Below are 14,600 nucleotides of genomic sequence, written 5' to 3' on the forward strand. Positions count from 1 at the left end.
AATATAATATCATTCCATTTTAAATTGATTTTTTTTTTTTTTTATGTAAGATCATCCATTTTTAATTTTTTTTTTTCATATTTCGTCTTCTTTAGTAGCCCAGGAAAAGGAACCAAAACCGATTGGTTCCCAGGAAAAAGAACTAGAACTGGAACTAAAATCGACGGAAATTGAAATGCAGTAAATTAACATTAATTGTGAATTTGTGACAAAAGAATAAAATTAAATATTAATATTAACATGTTTTATGAATCTTTAATTAAACACTTACCTTTTTTAATATGTCATGACTCATGAGGTTGTCATACTATAATGTAATTTTATAATTAATTAAATTTCTAATTATTTAATTCAATAATAAGTAATGCACTAATATAATAATATTTATCAATTTATCATATATAATTAATTAATTACAAATCTATTATAGATATAACTGAAAGTTAAAACTTGATCATTTAGGTAAATATTACTCAATCAAATATATTACTTTAGTCAAAAATAATTATTTTAATTGGATCCTAATTTCAATTATTCGCTTAATTAATCAAAACTTTAATGTTATAATATATATTTAAAAAAACATTTTAAAATATATATATATATAATATTTTATTATTTAATATAATCTACACCAACCAAATGGGGCCTCCAAGTCCACACACGCACCCACAGGTGTTTTATCCCATTCTAAATTTTTTATATGTAAAACTATATAGACCCCCATTCTTTATTGATATTCCGTTTCAGTCCAAATTCCAAGATAAGTTCCAAGCAGGTTCTAGCTCGAGTACCAACCCTTGGTTCCAAGCAAGTTCCATATCGGGTACTTGCCATCGGTTCCAAGCAAGTTCCATATCGGGTACTCGTCATCGGTTCCAAGCAAGTTCCATCCCAAGTACTCGCCATTAGTTTCGGTTCCGGTTTCGGTTTTAATTTTGGTTTTAGTTCCAGCGGAACCGGACCCGTACAATGTTGATCCTAAAATATTGGAATCGGAACCTACTAGTACAGTATCGATTCCGGTTCCAATTCTCGTTCTAGTTCTACCTATTACCCATGCTCACCCTTAATCGTTGGGCTACCCATGGGTGGGTTGCATAGTCAGTTTTATGAAGATGAATTACTAAATAAAGCTGTTTTATGTATAAGCTTATTTAAAGTTTTAGAAATATCAAAAAAATCTCTATGTTATTTGATGAATCTACGAATATCAATGTTTTGTGGTGTATCTGGTTACGATGTCAATCTATTTTGCTAAAGGTCTAGTTCGAGTTGAGCAAAGCTAAAAATTAAATTATATTTTTATTTTCGACTTTACAAAACATGAAATATAACATCATTCACTTTTAAATTGATTTTTTTTTTCAACTTTTCATCTTCTTTGGCATCGCAAGACAATACATACATCACAAGAAGTTCTTACATTTAATAACTACCAACAACAATTAATTTAAAGATAAAAGAAATAGAAAATATTAAAAAATATTGTAATACCATCAATATAATATCATTCAATTTTGACAATTAATGAATGAATAGATAGCAAATCCATAAGAAGCACTGCATAAAAGGAAACTGAAATCTCTCATATTATTATTATTATTATTATTTAACCATATATTAATATTTTGCATTAATTTAAAACAAATCTTACATCCATTTATGGCTACCAAATCTCCAACAAAATTCATGCCCCCTATCCTTTTTTCTTTTTAAGACTCTCAACTAAATTAATAAACTAAATACGTTTCCGAAAACAATAAATACTTTAATTATGTTACTTTATAAATACTTTAATTATGTTACTTTCCTTAACTTGCTTATTTATAAAGCATACCACATCCTTCAAATCAAAACCAAACACAGTTCAAGTAACAGAAATCCATAGCCAACAAAAATGCCCAAGCACCTTCAAAAATCTCTCAAAAAATGCCTCTCCAATTTAAAAAAATGCCCATCAAATATTCAATTACAATACTCTAGTTCATTCTCAACTTCGAAAAATTGGGTCCTTTCAAGCTGCAAACACCCCAAAACCTTATCATTTGCCGTTTATTGTGACCAAAATGATAATAGCAGCAGCAACAACAACAACAATAATAATGATGGCGCTGCAACGCTCTCCGACATCGATCGTTTTCTATTCGAGAATTTTAAGTCTCTTTATCTTAACGACGAGGATGATAATAAAAATGAAAAAAGAAGAATGTGATGGAGATAAAATTCCAAATGGGGCATTGTTTGATTCACCTCGGTTCATTGAACCGCCAAGGATTCGTCAGGGGTCTCACCGGTTTTTCGTGGCGCCAGGATTTTCAGGCTCGCTCATCGAAGATCGGAATAGTTTCACCAACTATGATGAGGACATGGGTGGCTCAACCAACCTCAACCTCAACTTCAACCACTGCCCAATGATCACTCCTCTACTGTTTCTACTGATTCCAAGTATGTGAAGCTTCCTGGTGACTCCATTACAATCTTGAGATACTCTCCAAGTCCATACGGTGATTTTAACGCTCCATGCAAGAAATGGTGGAGGCAAGACTGCAACATCAAGCGAGGTTGATTGGGATTTCTTAGAAGAGCTTTTGTTTTTTTACGTGAGGCTTAATGAGAAAAAATCATACAAATTCATATTAAGGGCATTCGTGGATTTGGTCGTCGGTCTTCGTCAGAATTCGAATAAGATTCCGGCGAGATCACGGCATGATTTTTGAGTTGCAAGAGAAAGGAGGAGGAAAATGAGACATGTAATGTAAGATTGCGGCATAGTAGGTTAGAATGGGAATTATTTTCGGCTCCCTCGGTGATCAATTCTTGCCGCAATGGCTTGTTGCACATGAATCCAAACACTCTTAACTTTCTCTTTCCCTGACAATAACAAAACAAAACAAAAAAAATTAGTTTTATAAAAAAAAAATATATATACCGTGAAAATATCTTGAGTTTAATTTTTTACCTCCAGGTTTAGGAAGGTTTTCTTTGGTCATAAGACTGTAGCAGATGGACGAGACAAAACCAACGTCGCAAAGTCCTTGCTGTTTAAAGGCGCCACGCCGCTTTCACGCAGACATTCCTTTTGCAGGATTTAGCACAATCAGTAGGACCAGTTATAATTGAAAAAATACAACCAATTAAGCAAAAATGGCAGCATTTCGTGAAATTGGCTACAGATTGCCCAGCAAGAACACCCAACACCAAACAAAGGATTAAAGAGACTTGACTTCAGTTTTCTCCATTTTAATCGATGTCTTTAGTCTTTAATATTTTACAGCATAGAAAATTTGTGAGACTGATTATATAGGACTTTTCATTCGCTTTCTGTCTATAATTCCAATTGAAACATTGATAATTGGATAGTAAATTATGGTATAAAACATTGATTTTGGATTTATGTACTAGATTGGGAAATGTTAATTATGGTATCAAATCTAATGGGTAGTTAATACATAAATATGAGCAGATAACATACTAAAACAGATTCACTGTTCCATAGCCAGTTGATTTGCCATATATGTATATGATATATTCTTTCTTTATATATTCATTGAACTCGAATTCCTCTCATGATTATGAACTAATGGAATTTCAATCCATCATCTTATTTTCAAATATAGTTAAATGTCTTCTAAAATAAACCTATTTATCAAAATGTTTGCGTTATAGGTTCAAAAGAGCTGTAAAATTGATTCATTCTAAGCTCCTAAATAAGAGTTCTGTTTTCTTGGTAAGAATATACCGCTCAGATTTCCCCCACCAACTATTCTTCACCTTAACAGGAATATATCATTTACTACAATTTCTAGCTGATGTTCAAAAAATTCAATGCATATGTTCTTTGTTGCATACAGTTCTTAGTTTTAGCTATTGGTTTGATAGCTGCTATGATGATTCAGAAATGGATTCTATCGAAGATTGAATCTTTTTGTAGAAGACGAAGATGCCGCGTCGAGCTGATCATGCCCCGGTGAAGATGAAGATTACTCCGAATCTTCCTAGAAAGCTCCATGCCACGGCACACTACTAGTATAAATCTTTATGGTGGGAGCTTGTCCATGGCTACAAAAGATGGGCAAGTGCTGGTGGAAGGGCTCCTAAACACTTGTATCATCTTACTCATGATTCGATTTCCTTCGGTTGAAGAAGACAAATGGTCAACATAAAATCAAGTTGAATCGCACCTCTCCGAATCCAATTTGGCCGGAATCGCACCCGACCTGATGCGATTCCAGCCAAATGACCCTAGTCGGGTGTGATTTGGCAGGAATCGGAGCGATCATGTGCAATTTGGCCGAATGGTAAGATGAAGACGGGAAGAGGGGGAGATGAACAAGAAGAAGATGGGAGGTGGAGAGGAGGGGGGGGGGGGGGGGGTTGTTTGACAGAGAGTAGAGAGAAAAGTGGTGGATAGAAAGAGGAAAAGAGAAAGGGAGAAGAATGGAAAGAAAGATAAGAGAAAGAGAAGAGGCGGAGAAGATGAGAGATGAGAAGGAAAGAAAGAGAAAATGAAGTAAAAATAATAAAGAAAAAAAATTAGAGATTTTATAAAACATAAAAAGTCAAAATCACCCTTTAAGGATGAAAGAACATTGTAGACGATAAAATTTACAGTTGATTCGGAAAGGACATATCTAGTGAGAAGCGAGCCATTGATAATCTGATAGATCTGCACAAAGAAGGAGAGGGAAAGGGAATGTGAAGGCTTAGGTGACACCGATATGGTGTTTGTCATAAGCACTCCGACATTCAAGTCAGCGAGGTTGAACATATTTAGTGAGGGTTGAGAGCGGGAAGGGTTTACCGTATAATGCGGCTAGGGCTAGACTCACACAAAGTGGTCGGAGCATAACTTTGCGGTGGCTGAGGGTGGTGAAGTTGATCGGAAGTAAGCTTCACGGCAAAGAAAGATAGTGATTCTTGAGAGGAAGAATTTAGGAGCTAAGAGCTATGAGTTATTTCTGAATGAATAATAAAAGATCTAGCCTTTATTTATATAGTAAACCAAAGGGATTGGAGTCCTAGCAGAACTCTAAGTCCTACTTGGTAGATGAGCCTCAGCTAGGAAAGAAGCATTATCATTTGCCTTTATCATATTAGACTTACCACTTTAGACTTACCACTTTAAGAAAGATTCAGGATCTTGACTGAAGCGGAAAGTAAATAGGATTTTAATTCCTATTCTGGATTGTTGTGGGCTAACGAGCTAAAACTCAATTTAGCTTAACTTATAAGATAGCTCAACTCATAGAGTGGTTAGTTCGCACGGTGGATTTAAGCGTAGGCCCAGCTATAATTGGGCTAAGACACTTGGTCATAATATGTTTATTTTGTTATTGTGTCTCGTTAGGCCTAATACAATTTTTGGTCCATACAAACATCAATAATATCATGTCAATTAACAGATTCTACTAATAGATTTTGTCGAAAAGTGGGTAATTTTCATTTTTAAATTTTTTGGTAACAAATTGTTGTTAGGGAAAAGTTTGGGTGGAAGCATGTCATTCAACCGTTTAATAAAGATCTGTTTGTTACGATTTATTCGAGTAAAGCTTATTGAAGAAGACCATATGAAATATAGCTTTATTATGAAAAATGTGTTAGTTGCTTGGTTAGGAAAATGTAAAAAACTTTTTAGTGCTAAATTTAAGGCACACAAATAAATTAAGTCAAATATGTTTAATAGAATAATTTTTTTTTTTTTTTTTTTTTGGTGAATCCTACATCGAAAGTGCATTGGAGAAGTCTTGAGCTTACAAAGAGGGGAGTCTCTCCACCAAATAGGTTAACCTTTTAGGTGTGAAACTCCCCGCTCGTGACGAGTGATATCATAGCAGACCCAAGGAAAATCTCTCCCCCTAATAGATTAGTCTTTTGGTAAACAACCTAAAATAGTGCTTATAAATAAGCTCTTTTTAACTAGTAGATAAATCCAACCAAACACACTCTTATTATATTTATGTTTCAGAAAAAATTTAAACACATAGGATAAGTTCAGCCAGCTGGTCCTAGAAGTTGCAAATGTTTACAATGATTCTTAGTTTAGTTTGTAATAAAATGTTTGGAATGAAACCTTTCTGGTGAAAGCATGATGCTAGCATAAGTCTGAATGTAAATCAGCCTTTTTTTTTTTGGCTTTCATGTGGGATAGAACTCCACACATACATTCATTGAGATTTATTAAAGGCTAAACTATTGATTGCTTCAACCTTGTCATTTGATCAATACAATCACGATTCATGACTAGAATTGATTTCTTACATTAATTAGTTCAGAAATCATAAAAGGAATTTGAATTCTATGAATATATGAAATGTTGTGTGTGAAACAGAATTCAAACCTATCAATCAACACTCACAAACAGAATCACAAGACTTAAACTACCAAGAACACAATCAAGAACACAAGATTTTTACCGTGGTTCGCTTATTCCAATGGAATAAACTACGTCCACGTTGAGCTCCAAGCAAATTGGGACTCACTGCACTATAAGGATCAAAGTATTACTATTACAACTCAATCACAACCCAAATCTCTCAACTCTTACACTTATACAACAATCACTCAAACCTCCCTGTAATCACAATAAGCTAACCCGAAAAACTGAAAGCCTATACCAGAAACACTACTCTGTAATTTCTGCTAACAAGATTCACAAGAATCTAACCTGATTACAATGTTCAAAGAGTAGAAAATAAGAAGACTAAAACCTGTTGTAAAACGCGTGAAAGAAGAAGACGAAGCTACTATGCGAATTTTCCAGATTTGCTGCTTTTATACCTTTGACTTAATGAGCTAATAATGGCCGTCAGATCTGAATAGAATCAATGGCTGAGGATTATCACTTAAGCTAACACCAAAACGTCAGCGTTTCACTTAGACACCGTTGAAGATTCACTCAACATGAAAGGAAGAATATATCATATTATATAGCAAGTCAATCTTGGCTATGAAACAATAAATCTTTTTCAGTATGTTATCTTCTCATATTTATATCTTCACTATCCATTGATTTGCCAGTTTAATTCTTTGACCTCCTGCCTAATTAATAAAAAAAAATTAATGTTTTTATACCATATTAGTTTTCGAATTATTAATGGTCAATATGGAATTAAGCTAATGAAAAGTCCTATATAAAGCAGTCTTACAAATTTGTTATGGCATAGAAGTTAAAGATTAAAAACACCGACGGAAATGGAGAAAACTGAAGTCCAGTCTCTTCTGATTGGTTTCTTGGTGTTGGGGCTTCTTTCTATGCAACCTGTAGCTGCCAGTTTCAAGAGATGCTACCGTAACTGCATAAAAGGATGTATTTTTACAATTATAATTAATCCTGGTCAGTGTCCTTTATCCTGCATAGGGCAATGCCTAGGCCACACATAACGGAAAAACCTCTGTAAACAGAAATGACATCTGCAACGTCGGTTGTGTCTCCTCTTTGTGCTCCAATCTTATGACCAAAGAAAACCTTCAAAAACCTGGAGGTAACTAATTAAACTCATAATATTTTCATGGTTTATTTATCTATAATTTATAAAGTATTCATGTTTTTTGTATCTGTTATTGTCAGGGAAAGAGAAAGTGGAAGGGTGTTTGTAAAGGAGTGGTTTCTCCCACATTGATGAAACAATAGAAGAGACAACGCAGAGTGGAGCTATAAAAAAACAATTGAGCCAAAGAACAAAGCATACCTTTCTCGGCCTTTTGGCTAAGATCAAGTGTAGTATCTGTTCTTATCAGTTTAATATCTGATACGTGGGACATCGTCTCACATGATATTAAATTTATTTTTTAAGGGGGAGGATCCACTACAGTAGCTTGCTACTGGGTTCCTTAGGCGTCGTCCATGCTTTGCACTACTGCAAGGGTCTGGCGCACCCCTAACAAATCTAGTTTAATTATCTTTTTTCCAATGTTCAAAAATTTAATTATTTTCATCTACCTTTTGTTTCTCAAACTACCTTACAGGTATCATGTAGGGGGAATAAGATTTAAAGCTGATGAATTTGTCATTTTGGAAAGCTCTTTTAAGATTATAAAAAAGGAAAACGACAAATAAAAATTTTATGTACAAACTGCAGAATGTGTTGTAAAATTAATGGAAGAGTGGATATGAACTGATAGCTGAAGTTTGTGTATCAGAGTTTATGTGCATATTTTGTATGTATAATATTGCTAAAAAGAACGAGGAAATAGGTGTATTAGATTTTGTTCAGAATTATCTATATAATGTTTTGGGGGAAAAAAAAAAAAAAAAAAATCCTAGCATTAATATCTACGTATCAATCATTCTTTAAGGAATATCAGATCTCTAAGTAATCCACTTAATTCCATGTCTATTTATGGAAAAATGTAGTTTAGTTACCGAAAATTACTATACAAACCTGTCATGAAAATTCCTATATAAACCTTTTCAGGGATTCAGCTGCTTTTCATCTTAGCTTGACATATCTTCTCTTGCATATATCAGAAAAGAAAATGGAGAAAAATTCATTTCAATTGATTTTGATAGTTTCTTTGGTGTTGGGGCTTCTTTTTAGCCAGTGTACCGCCTCTTTCAATGAAATATGTGCCAAAGAGTGCCACAATAGATGTTTGTCTCATGGTAGCCAAAATGTTGAAGCGTGCACTAAAGATTGCTTAAAAACTTGCAACTCTGAAACCTCTTTAGAGACTTCCACTGTCAAAAGAACCCTTTACTTCTGCGAAATTGGTTGTGTTTATTCCATGTAAAAGTCTGATAAACCTTATATATCTGCCATACAAATTTGCGCATGTTGATATTTCAATAGAAAATTTTATTAGTTTTTTGGAACCAGAACTTAACAACCAATGCTTTTTTTTCCTCCCACATCGGTGATGAGAGGCAGTTGAACCTTCTGTGTCCATTGTAAAGCTACAACTAAATCTGATTGAAAAGGCATCTTTGCGCTTGGGGCAATGACGCAGCTAGTGAGGTTCTAACCGAGGCGCGTCTATTGCTGGTTGAAAACTATTTCCAAACCCCCTCTTAGGCCAAGGTTTAGCCTTGGCCTTTGAGAATTTCTGGAAGGGCTCCCTCTGGGGTAAAGCCCTACAATTCCTAGTTTAAGCACACAGATAAAGGTGGAACAAATGGGCCGGGTTAGACGGGTCAACCCTAACCCGGCCCACATTAGAGAGGGTTCAACCCGGCCCGTGCTCCCTCTGGGGTAATAGCACACAGATAAAGGTGGAATAAATAGGCCAGGTTAGACGGGTCAACCCTAACCCGGCCCGCATTAGAGAGGGTTCAACCTGGACCGCCTTATAGGCGAGCCGGGTTGAACCCAACCCGCATGCAACCCCCGGGCAGGCCGGGTTGCTATGTGGCAAGCCACCAACCCGGCGGGTTGCTATTTTGTTTGCATTAGCCAACCCGTCGGGTTGGCCCAAAAAAAATTAAAAAATAAATTATTTTTTTCAAGTTTCCCCTATTTTTTTAATTCTTTTAATTAAACTATTATGATTGAACTCTTACAAACAAATAATTTTACACAATAATATTAAACTATACTTCTAAATCATAAATATTAAAATGTATAAAATTTCGTAATATTTGACATATTGTTATTATTATTTTTTATGGTACGTAAAATATAAAAAAAAAAATACTAAAGTCTTATTCTCAAATTTCCATGTCTTGTATAAAATATAATTCATTCTTCTGCTAAAATTTCATCAATTGAATGAATAAATCTAATTTTTCTTATACTACATTTTATTTTATTAAAATTGAATTAATATTTGAAATGTTAACAAAAACAAATTAATTTAATTGAATTATTGATATTTGAAAAGTTAACTAAAAATAATTTCATTTATTCATTTATAAATTGTTAATTATTTATTTAAAAAATTAAATAAATAAAATAAAAAATAAAAAAATAGGACTAACCCGACACGGCCCGCAGCCTAACCCAGCGGGTTAGGATTGGCGGGCCGGTTGGGCCAGCCATTTTCCAAAGAATGGTGGGCCTAACCCGGCCTGCCTTTGTTGGCGAGCGGGTTAGGACCAGCCCGTCGCGGGCCGGGTCGGGTTACTTTTCCACTACACAGATACCAGCATTGACCAGTATAAACTTTACTGAAGAAAAGACCTGCATCATTCTTAGTTTAAGGCTACAGATAACAGCATTGACCTGTATAAACGTTACTGAGGTAAAGACTTTTATATATGGGATTCCGGCAGGAAAGAAATTAGAAAAACCATAAACCTTGCCGGTTGATACCATATAAAAACCAGTGCTAATGTAAGGACCAAGCCTGTATTAATTATCTTTAATTTAAGGACCGAGACTGAGCCAATATTAGTTATCTTAATGTAAGGACCGATATAATATTAATTATATAAGGACGAAGCCAATATTAGTATCTTGACATGGTTACGAGATAGAGTGAAAACCTATTGGAAGGTCTCAATTTTATCAATGGAATTATATATGCAAGAAAAATAAATGAAAAATAGAGTATTTCTAAATAAGTTTCGCAATAAAATCTATTATGTCCATTCCACATACTTGTAATTCATGTTTAAATTTATGAGCTATAAGAATATCAGTTCTTATTCAAATTTATTCTGGTATTATAAGACAATATTAAGTCTTCTTTTGCTTGGTGCATCTGTTTAGAATTTAGTTAATTATTTGGCCGTTGAAAATGTAATGAAACAATACCAGGAAATTGGATCTAGCAATATCAGGTAGAGAGTACTAAAGAGATAAGAATTGCGATAGTGATTTCATGAGCAGCTAGGGTTTTCTAAAGCCTTGAAATGGATATACATGAAACTTTGAAGATATAATTAAATTTTAAAATCCCACATGGCCTAGAAGATACAACTCTCAGCCTGAACTTTCTTTTATAAAATGCGTCAACTGCCTGAGTATAAGTATGGAGCCGCGTGGAGAGCACAAAGCGAACTATTCTTTCGCCTTTTACTAAAGAATACCGTGTGCTCGCCACTCTAAAACGGCATACCTCTATTTTTGGAGGAGTTGTTCTCTCTTGAGTGCAGCTCCCTATCAAATCTATTTGTGAAAATTGCTTTTTATTAATATTATCATGCTTAATTTTTGAGGGTTGTCATGCTTAATTTTTGAGGGTTGTCATGCTTTATAAGTACAGCCAGACTGTGAATGTAACACAACCTTGATTTGGTTTTAGAGGCGAAGGGAACTCCAAACATACACAGTTTCCGTTTCAGATTTATTGAACGATCATTTGTTGATGGGTACTTTTTGCAATCCAAAATTTGGTTGGTTAGCAATAGCTAGAAAGTTCAGGTCCAGTTAAGCAGTGCTACCTAAACAAAATTCCTTGAAGCAGTTCTCGTGAGAGAAATCAACATACATAGTCATAAGTCAGTCTACTGATAGCAGAAAATCAGCGACTAGTACTTCAGTATGTAATTAATGAAAAAGAGCTTTCACATTATTGCTAAACCAGAAGAATAATAAATCAAAAAAAATCACGTATGAATTGGCATAAATAAAGGCATCAATGTTTGTCGTAGTTTCTCCCACATTGATTAAGCAACAGAAGAGAAAATGCAGAGTAGAGCTATAAAAGAACAATTGAGCCAAAGAACAAAGCATACCTTTCTCGGCCTTTTGGCTAAGATCAAGTGTAGTATCTGTTCTTATCAGTTTAATATCTGATACGTGGGACATTGTCCCACATGATATTAAATTTATTTTTTTAGGGGTAGGATCCCCTACAGTAGCTTGCTATTGGGTTCCTTAAGCGTCGCCCATGCGTTGCACTACTACAAGGGCCTGGCGCGCCCCAGCCAAATCAAGTTTAAATTACAATCTCTGAAAGTATTTTTATGCAAAAATCAATAATGCCAAGATTCTATTTCTTTAGTTTACATAATTTTTTCAATGTGGGTGGGTGGTAATGGCAGTTTCTGCTGGATAATTTTAGTTTATATGAAGATGGAGATGGTGATGATAGTAAATATTGCCAGCCATAACAAAAAAAAATATATATATATATTATTAAAAAAAAAAAAAAACATACATTTCGGTGATTTTCAATAAAGCTCAATGCATAGTTAGTGTTTTTTCATCCACCTTCACAGTCCGGCCCCTCAGAAGAATTGAACCTGGATTGTAGGTTGAAACTTTTTAGCTTCAACCCTCTAGATTCGCCCTTATCGTTTGGCTATCCATGGGTGAGTTGCATAGTCAGTTTTATGAAGATGAATGACTAAATATAAGTTGTTTTATGTATAAACTTATTTAAAGTGTTAAAAATATCAAAAACATCTCCATGTTATTTGATGAAACTCTGGTTTTGTAATATAAGACTAGAAAGCTCTTTTCACATTTTTGTAATCAACCAACTACCCATTTTATCATAACAGTTTTATTTTCATAATATGTAATTCTGACTGAAACTATCATGCTCTTCTAATTAAATTAATGCTCTTTTAGTTGATATTTGTGAAGTGCGTATCATGCCCTTTTAATTTCACACCTTTTTTTTTTTTTTTTTTTTTTAGAATATGATAAAATAAGAATCTACAATCTAAACAAATATTAATGTTTCGTGGTGTAGTTGGTTTCACTAAAGGTCTCCAGTTCGAGTCTGAGCAAACTAAAAATTAAATTATATTTCCATTTTCAATTTTTACATAACATCTTGAGTCAGTTTGCGTCTAAGACACCTATATTCCTTTTGCCTTTGGAGACATGTCATATTCTGGACGGTAGAATGGTTTTCTGGATTCTAATTGGTGATTGATGATGTCAGCATATGTCAGTCCTTATTTTAGACATATCACTCTGATCATGATCTGCTCAATCAATCATCCCTACTAACATTCTCATCTGATCATCATCCCAACCCGCTAACTAATGGTACCTAAAATTTGCGTTCTCTTTTTTATCAGATTTGCTTATATAACGTCAACTTTAATGCATGATCATTAGTATTTTGATTCAATAAATTGTATTGATTCTATTTACACGATAACTGATCTAAAATTGGATCCAAATTTCTTAATTTATATGGGAATTTATATTAATTGTTGCAGTATATGGAAATTTATACATCTTTGTCACAGTATTGTTGTTCTAATTGATGCTGTAGCCGGTTCACCTGATGCCTCTGGCTCCACATTGCTGAAACGTGACACAGGTGTGAAGGTTTTTCAGGGGCAAATAGATACGATGAAATTGTAAACGAAATTGAACACCAACATGAGACTAGTAAAGAAGCTTCTGCTGTAGAATACATGACCCAGCTCAAACACCATTAAATGACACACAGCCAGTCCCAAAACAAAGCAGGATTAATCAACTTAATCTTTTTGATTGCAAACAAGTGAATCCTTCATAATCGCTTCGCAAAATACTCGAAGCTTTTGTGCTCTCATGATAGCCCTTTTGGTAGTTCTATCCTACATTGATTATCCATATTTTGGAATGAATATAGTGAGCTAAGAAGGAATGTCTTATAATGTTTATGAGCATCATCTAACAGGTTCAAAAACTTTAAAACACTACGGAAAGTAAGGAGAAATACTAAACATATCAAATTATGCCTTGGTGTAGCTTTTGTTGTAATGTTGTTCAATTCTATTTATGTTGTGAGTGTTTAATTAGTGATATTATTGCTGGATTTATTGAAACCATGAAGTTAAATTAATATATATGTTGCTGTCATTGCAGCAAAATTCTGAGAAAATTAAGAAGTCCTTCAATACAGCGGCAGTAGTTGGAAAATTTAATGTGCAGGTTGTACTTGTATATCTCAACTGCTTTATTCTTCTAACCTATATTTCTTGACATGATTGACTTCTTGGAAATGCTGTAGTAACTGATCATAGCATTGGTTGAAATTTCTATTTATATGCTTTAGTAACCTATAATTTTTAAGTAGGATGTTGTCACATTTTATATTGTTGGCCTAATTTTTCCCCACCTTGTTGAAACAACTGAAGAGACAAAGCAGAATATAGGTATAAAAGAAGAATTGAGAGATGGAGAAAAGCATAACTTTCTCGGCCTTTGGGCTAAGATCAAGCGTAGTATCTGTTCTTATCAGCTTGATGTCTGATAAGTGGGACATCGTCCCACATGTTATTAAGTTTATGTTTTTTAGGGGAAGAGCTCGCCACACTAGCTTGCTACTTGAGCCTTCATGCGTCGGCCTCACGTTTCACTACAGCAAGGGCCTGGCACACCCCTTCCAAATTCCAGTTCTACTTCAATTCTGTGTTTAACAGGAGGTCATCTTTCCAGAGCAGTTGTCCACATGCATCAGAAACAAAGAGCCAACAATGTTTTATTGTGCTTGACCATAAAATAAAAGTGGAGTATCTAAACTGTTTGTTAAAAATGTCATGCTTTTACTAATTTATACACTTGATTGCAGAAGTAATATGTTTTCTTGCCGTAGATGTGTCTGGACCATCTTCACTAACATTCTCCTCTGTTTATGACTCTCCCAGCAAGAGTATTTTCATAACGTTCTCAGTCTGTTTTCGACTTCAGCAAGAGCAATTTTATAGCATTTCTCACTCTGTTTTTAACTCTCCCGGCAAGTGCATTTTATGTTAGTGAGTGAACAAA

The 14,600-nt window shown here is 34.3% G+C and overlaps 5 non-coding genes and 1 pseudogene across 5 annotated transcripts; all 6 read left to right on the plus strand.

Moving 5' to 3' along the window:
* The first annotated feature begins 1,900 nt into the window (after window positions 1–1,900).
* On the plus strand, window positions 1,901–2,720 carry LOC116123880 (annotated as a pseudogene).
* A 4,967-nt stretch (window positions 2,721–7,687) lies between these two features.
* Window positions 7,688–7,883, plus strand: LOC116123948. The gene has a single exon (XR_004127129.1). It is a non-coding gene; the product is annotated as a U2 spliceosomal RNA (small nuclear RNA).
* Window positions 7,884–8,922: 1,039 nt separating this feature from the next.
* Window positions 8,923–9,073, plus strand: LOC116123946. The gene has a single exon (XR_004127128.1). It is a non-coding gene; the product is annotated as a U4 spliceosomal RNA (small nuclear RNA).
* Window positions 9,074–10,914: 1,841 nt separating this feature from the next.
* Window positions 10,915–11,034, plus strand: LOC116123955. The gene has a single exon (XR_004127136.1). It is a non-coding gene; the product is annotated as a U5 spliceosomal RNA (small nuclear RNA).
* Window positions 11,035–11,613: 579 nt separating this feature from the next.
* Window positions 11,614–11,809, plus strand: LOC116123940. Its single transcript, XR_004127124.1, has one exon. It is a non-coding gene; the product is annotated as a U2 spliceosomal RNA (small nuclear RNA).
* A 2,211-nt stretch (window positions 11,810–14,020) lies between these two features.
* On the plus strand, window positions 14,021–14,217 carry LOC116123942. Its single transcript, XR_004127126.1, has one exon. It is a non-coding gene; the product is annotated as a U2 spliceosomal RNA (small nuclear RNA).
* The last annotated feature ends 383 nt before the right edge of the window (window positions 14,218–14,600 follow it).

This window comes from Pistacia vera, unplaced genomic scaffold (genome assembly GCF_008641045.1).
Source record: "Pistacia vera cultivar Batoury unplaced genomic scaffold, PisVer_v2 Contig146, whole genome shotgun sequence".
Lineage (NCBI taxonomy): Eukaryota > Viridiplantae > Streptophyta > Magnoliopsida > Sapindales > Anacardiaceae > Pistacia > Pistacia vera.